Here is a 5,733-nt window from a genome sequence, read left to right as displayed (position 1 = left end):
TCTCTGACGGAGCACGTCCCTCGGGATTGACTTCCCGGGAGGCCACACTTCCTAGAAGGTTGTAAGCAAAGTCTAGAGAGGGGAAACCCTTGCCTGAGGTCACACAGCAAATCTCAACAGGGCAGGAACCCAGGGCTCCTGACACCTGACTCTCTACCAGCTCCACTTGCACCCACTGAGTTAAGAGGGTGGACGGGAAAGTTGCTTTAAACCAGTGCTTCAGCAAATGCCGCCTGAGCTCCTACTGTGCGCTGCCACCAGGAAGGACCTGGAGTCTGTGGAGACGCGACGTACAGGAGGCACTCAGAAGAGGAAGCAAGGTCAACGCCGCCGGAGGAAACGGAGAAGGCATTCCCAGAGGGAGGGAGGGCGAAGGTACCAGTGAGAGAGGGGGCGGGCAGGGCGAGGACCCCAGGAGCAGAGCCTCCTACAGGGCCACTCCTTGAAGTGGCGCTGGTGCCCAGAGGGCGGGTGCAGGGTCTGGTGCAACCCCCCGAGGAGTGATGGCAGAGGTCACCTGGGGCCAGGAGCCTTGAGTGCCAGGCCAAAGCCTCTGGATCCTATCCTGTAGACTGCGGGGGTCCCAGGAGGTTTTCAGCAGAGGACAGACCTGAGGGTCTTCTCAGAGGGCTGGTCTGTGTGTGACAGCTGGGGTAGGGGTGGGAGGACCATAGGACACTAAGACTCCCTGAGTTATGATGACCGAGAGGTCTTGGGAGCCTGGAATGTCTCGTTCAGTGTGAGTCTGTGTGGGGAAGGTTGGGGTCCCAGGCCGGGGCGGGGCCTGCCTTCACCCCGCCCCCCGCCCCCAGCACTGCCCCACCTCCTTCCTCTTTTTCATTCTGTGCTCCTACTTCAGTGCCTTTGCCTTTTGAGGACACACTCTCTTTCCTCTTCTACAGTTTTGCAGGACTCCCCTTTCCCCTGCTCTGCTTGCCCAATTCCAGCTCAGTTCTTGTTTTTTAAATAAAATGTAAATTTCATTTTTTTTCTTGGAAGTTTTTTTCAATCAAAAAATTTTTTTCAGTGAGAAATTTTAAGGAATTACCTGGTGGTCCAGACTCCACGCTTCCATTGCAGGGGGGAACCAGTTAGATCCCTGGTCAGGGAACTAAGATCCTGCAGGACGTGTGGCCAAAAAAAAAAAAAAAAAAAGAAAAAATTTTTAATGAAAATTGTGTGTGTTTTAAATTGTGGTAAATATATATGTCTTAAAGTTACCATTTTAGCCATTTTTTAAGAGCACAGTTCTGTGTTATTAAGTACATTGTCGTGTAACCATCACCACCATCATCTTCCCAAATTGAAACGTGGTGCCCACTAAACACTAACTCCCACTCCCCCTCCCCCAGCTGGGGGCAACCTCCAGTCTACTTTCTGTCTCTGTGAACCTGACTCCTTCAGGTACCGCATACGAGTGGAGCTGTAAACCTGTCTCTTAAAGCTCAGAGGACAGGCCACCTCCTCTGAGAAGTCTCCCGGACTCCCAGGCAGAGAATTCATGCGATAGGCTTCAAGCCTCTGCCCGCTCTCCCTACCCCAGCAGGGGAGGCCTCCAGAGGGCTTCTTACCCAGCCTCCTGCTTCCATGGAGGGGGCTTCACTCGGGTCAGGAGGAAATTCTCTGAACTTCTTTGGAGTCGTTGATGACTATGGTGGTGGTGATGCTGATGACAACCACGATGAAGAGGGTGGGCAACCTCTGGCCCTTCTGCTGACATATTTCTCTGACCAGGGCAGTCCTGGAGGCCAAGAGTGTGTCTATTACCACCCTGTGCCAAGGCTGGGCACTGCCTGGATCTGAGCACTGGGTGGCAGGGGAGGACCGCAACTCTGTCACCATCGTGACATCAGCCCCTCACCCTCTGGCCCTGCCACTCCCACCATGGCCCATGATGCTGACACTGGTTGCCCTTGGCTGTGCCTTTCCCTCTCTCCTTAACCTGGGCGGGGGTGTCCTGGAAGCCTGGCCCATGATGCTCTCCCCCACCACTGGCACTGACTGGAACACACTAGCCCAGTTGGCTGGAAGGCTCTGTTTAGTACATTTTTTTCTTTCTTCTTTCTTTTGGGCCACACCGCGCAGCTTGTGGTATCTTAGTTCCCTGAGCAGGGATTAAACCCGTGCCCCCTGCAATGGAAGCACAGGGTCCTAACCACTGGACTGCCAGGGAATTCCCATCCTTAGTACTTTTTTGTGCTATGAGTGGGTAGGGCTGGGGAAACCAAGGCACAGGGAGGTGCCCTGACTTGCCCAAGCCACCCTAGAAACCTGCTCCCCTTGCTGGTCTCTGGGCTCTGAGACCACACGGGGAAGCAGCCTGCAGGCCCCTGTGCATGAGATAGGTCAGACCCTGGGCTCTGTGCCAAGGTGTGGGAGCCACCTGACCTGGCTTCAAATCCCAGTCTGCTCACTCCTTCTGGTGGCCACGGCTCAGTCCTCATCTGTAAGTGGAATACATGATGGGGCTGCTTCTCAGAGCAGCTGGAGCTCTGCGTGAGGCAAGCATGCCAGGTCCAGGCCAGGCTCAAGGCAGAGCCTCAGCAAATATCCCCTCTGCCCTCCTTTCCTGTTCTGAGGTATGTAGTGGGCAGCTCAGTGGTATAGACAGCCTGGAGAGAGGGAGGTTCAAGTCCTGGCCCCACCTCTGACCCACTCTGAACGTCAGTATCTTCATCTGCCTCTCCTAGCTGCTGTGTTGTGCACGTGTGACGGGCCACGCACAGGGGCTGTGAAGGCCACCCCCAGCTTTGGTTCTCCATGAGGGAGATGGAAGGGGCTGTGTTAGGCTGGCCCTGAGGCAACGTGGGAAGAGGGCCAAGTGGGAAGCAGGTCCTGGCCCTCAGGGTCTGCCAGGGCCCACATGGCAGACACTCCGGAGGTTGTGAAGGGGGCTATTCCCTGAGTCCAGGACCTCCCATGGGGGCTGTGGAGCCTCTCCCTCCTCCCGCTGCGTGCAGAGTGAGCTGCCAATTCCTGTTCCGTTTAATTTTCCAAGTCAAAGTAAGGGGTGGAGGTGGGATTGCTAAGTCCTTAAACCTCCAGGGAGGTAGTGGAGGGCGCACTGGGCAGAGACAGAGGCTCAGCGTTGTCCTGTCCTCGTGTGAGAGCACCGGCAAATCCCCTCCCCTTTGGGGACTCGGGTTCCCCCGTCTGCAGATGGGGATCTCCACGGGCAGGGAGCTGGGCTTGGAGTCAGGTGTGACCTCAGGGGACTCACCTCCTTCTCCTGGCTCCTTTTCCCCACCTGGGTATGAGAGGTTTCGGTCAGACCAAGGCAGGACCTTGCTTTGTGAGCAGGGACACCTGGCACAAAAGCCCCTCTCCGTTTGTTACTAAATCTTGCTTCCGGATTGCCAGGGTCAAAAAGGCCCTTGCAGACTGCCGTGTCCACTTGATAGATGGGGAAAGTGAGGCTGCGGGGGTGAGGCGACCCGCCTGGGGCCCTAGCGGGGAGTCAACGCCTGGCCAGCCGCAGGCCCAGGTCCCCCGCCGCCCCCCCGCCCCGTTTCCCGGATGCTTTTCCTCCCGCAACGTCCTGGCCTGCCTCCCACGGCTAGAACTCTGACGGCGGGCGGCGCGGAGGGCGCGCGCCTGCTGCCCCCACGTGGCCGCTGAGGGCGCTGCAGGCCGGGTCCGGGTCACGCGGGGCGGCGGTGCTCCTTGGTGCCAAGCCCGGGGCCGACGCGAGAGAGAAGACGGGCCCTGACTACCCAAAACTCTCAGGACTGAGACCGCGACCCCTAGAAGTGCCCTGAATGCGTTCACTTACAATTGGGAAACTTGGGATGATTCTGGGAGGCTATGTCACTTGAACAGGTGGCCCTGAGTGTTGGTGATCGCTCTGCCTTGGAGGGGTCCAGGCCACAGCTGAATTATGTGCTGGCCCGAAAACAGTGAGGCTTTGGAACCTGACAGAGGGGCTTCCTAGAGCTCAGCGGCTCAAACTAAGACCCTGGCTTGGGCCCACCCTGGGAGGAGCTTGTATCTTTGTGGGAGCAGAAGCCTGCGGAGCTCTTTGCTGGGAGAAGCTACAGGACTCAGTGACTGTGTGTGGGGGGCAAGGAAGGGGCGACTTCAAGGCAGAGCTCAGGATTCTGGCCTAGGAGATGGGGGCCGTGGAACTGGATGGTGCCTGGGGGGTGCTGAGCTTGTTGGGGCCTTCTGAGCTGGAGGAGCTGGAGAGGGCAGGGGGAGGAGCTGAGGACGGACTGTGTGTGTAGATGTTCTCACAGACACCTTCCCTATGACTGGTGAGGTAATCTACCCATTTGACAGATGAGGTCATCGAGGCTTAGAGAGAGGAGGAAAGAGGCCAGATCAGCCAGGGTCACTGAGTTCTGAGTGTCTGAGCTACAGGAACTTAGCGATCCCAGTCCCTCCACAGGCCCTGGGACTTTACTGTTGGGAGATTCAGGCCCTCAGGGGAGGAGTCCCAAGGAGAGGACAGGAGAGGCTCAGAGCCCCCATGGAGACAAATACCCAGCCACTGATTCCCTGTGTGGCCTTGAGTAAGTCCCTTCACCTCCCCAAGCCTCAGCTGCCTCACCTGTGCAATGGTATGAACTATCTCCCTCCAGGAGGGGTTGGGAAGATTAAGTTAGATTTTAAGAAGTATGAAAGTGCCAGGCCCAGTGACAAGCACCTAGTAAGCCCGGCAGGTAATAAACACTCCTTCCCTTTCCCTTTCTGGCTGGAACAGTCAGGAAGGCTACCTGAAGGAGGCAGGCCTTGAAGGTAAGGGCTGATTCAGAGAGATCCAGAGGGAGCTGCTTGGCTCCTCTATCACCTGGGGTCCCTGTGCACCAGGCCAAGGGATGCTGTAGTCACAGCTGCTCTCCCAGGCCCCAGAGCACCCAAAACTCCACCCTGGAGAGATCTCTTCCTGAGAGAGGGGAGAGACAACAAAGCCCCTTCCCACCCTCAATTCATTCCTTTTGGCCCCGAGCCAAGCCAGCCGATGTTGGAAAAATCTCCCTGTTCTCATTGTCTCTGCTCCAGGCAAGGCTTGTCTTCTGGAAGGAAATAAGCATTTATTGAAGAGCCTGCTCTGCTCTCATCATTTCTCTTGACCCACAGCATCACTGCCCTGAGAGCCAGGTACCATTACTACCTGATACAGTTGGGGATGTGGAGGCTCAGGGAATGAGGGTCTTGCTGAAAAGGGCATCTTGACTGCAGAGCTGGGAGCTAGCCACTGGGCAGTGCTGCCTTTGCGAATGGCTCCCCCTCTTGTGTGAGCTCCTGGGGGCAGGGCTGTGCCTGGCATGAGTCCCGCAGGCTCTTAGTGAATTTTGAGTGAGTGAACAAAGGCATGAATGAATGACAGTTTGGTCTGTGAATGATCCAGAGACATCACCCTGGGACTCCAAGACGCTGTGGATCTGAAAGGTCAGAGAGAATCACCTGGGAATGTGCAGAGTCGCTTCCAGAACGACACAAAGGAACTGGTACTGGTGGTTGCCTCTGGGCATGGGGGTGGAGAATGAGGAGAGAAGGAGATTTACTTCTCCGCCTGAATGTTTATCTTATATATCATAACGTGCATATATCATAATGTGTTATAATTATAACACATTACGTGCATGTTTAATAAATGAGTTCAGAAGTAAATAATCACCTGGGGAGCTCCTTAAACATACAGACTCCCGGGCTGCAGCTCCAGAGGGTGGAAGCAGTGGGTTTGGGGGTGGCAGGGGACTAGGATAAGTTCCCCAGGTGATTCTGTTACAG

General features: G+C 56.1%; 1 long non-coding RNA gene across 1 annotated transcript; it reads right to left on the bottom strand.

Annotated features, from left to right (window-relative positions):
• Window positions 1–642: 642 nt before the first annotated feature.
• On the bottom strand, window positions 643–3,486 carry LOC141275951 (uncharacterized). The gene is made up of 3 exons (XR_012324652.1): window positions 3,221–3,486; window positions 1,572–1,741; window positions 643–1,119 (listed from the first exon to the last, which is right to left on the bottom strand). It is a non-coding gene; the product is annotated as an uncharacterized lncRNA (long non-coding RNA).
• Window positions 3,487–5,733: the final 2,247 nt, after the last annotated feature.

This window comes from Tursiops truncatus, chromosome 11, assembly GCF_011762595.2.
Source record: "Tursiops truncatus isolate mTurTru1 chromosome 11, mTurTru1.mat.Y, whole genome shotgun sequence".
NCBI classification, from domain to species: Eukaryota; Metazoa; Chordata; class Mammalia; order Artiodactyla; family Delphinidae; genus Tursiops; species Tursiops truncatus.
Note: the sequence above shows the minus strand (reverse complement) of the source record. Positions and strands in the feature narration are given on the sequence as shown.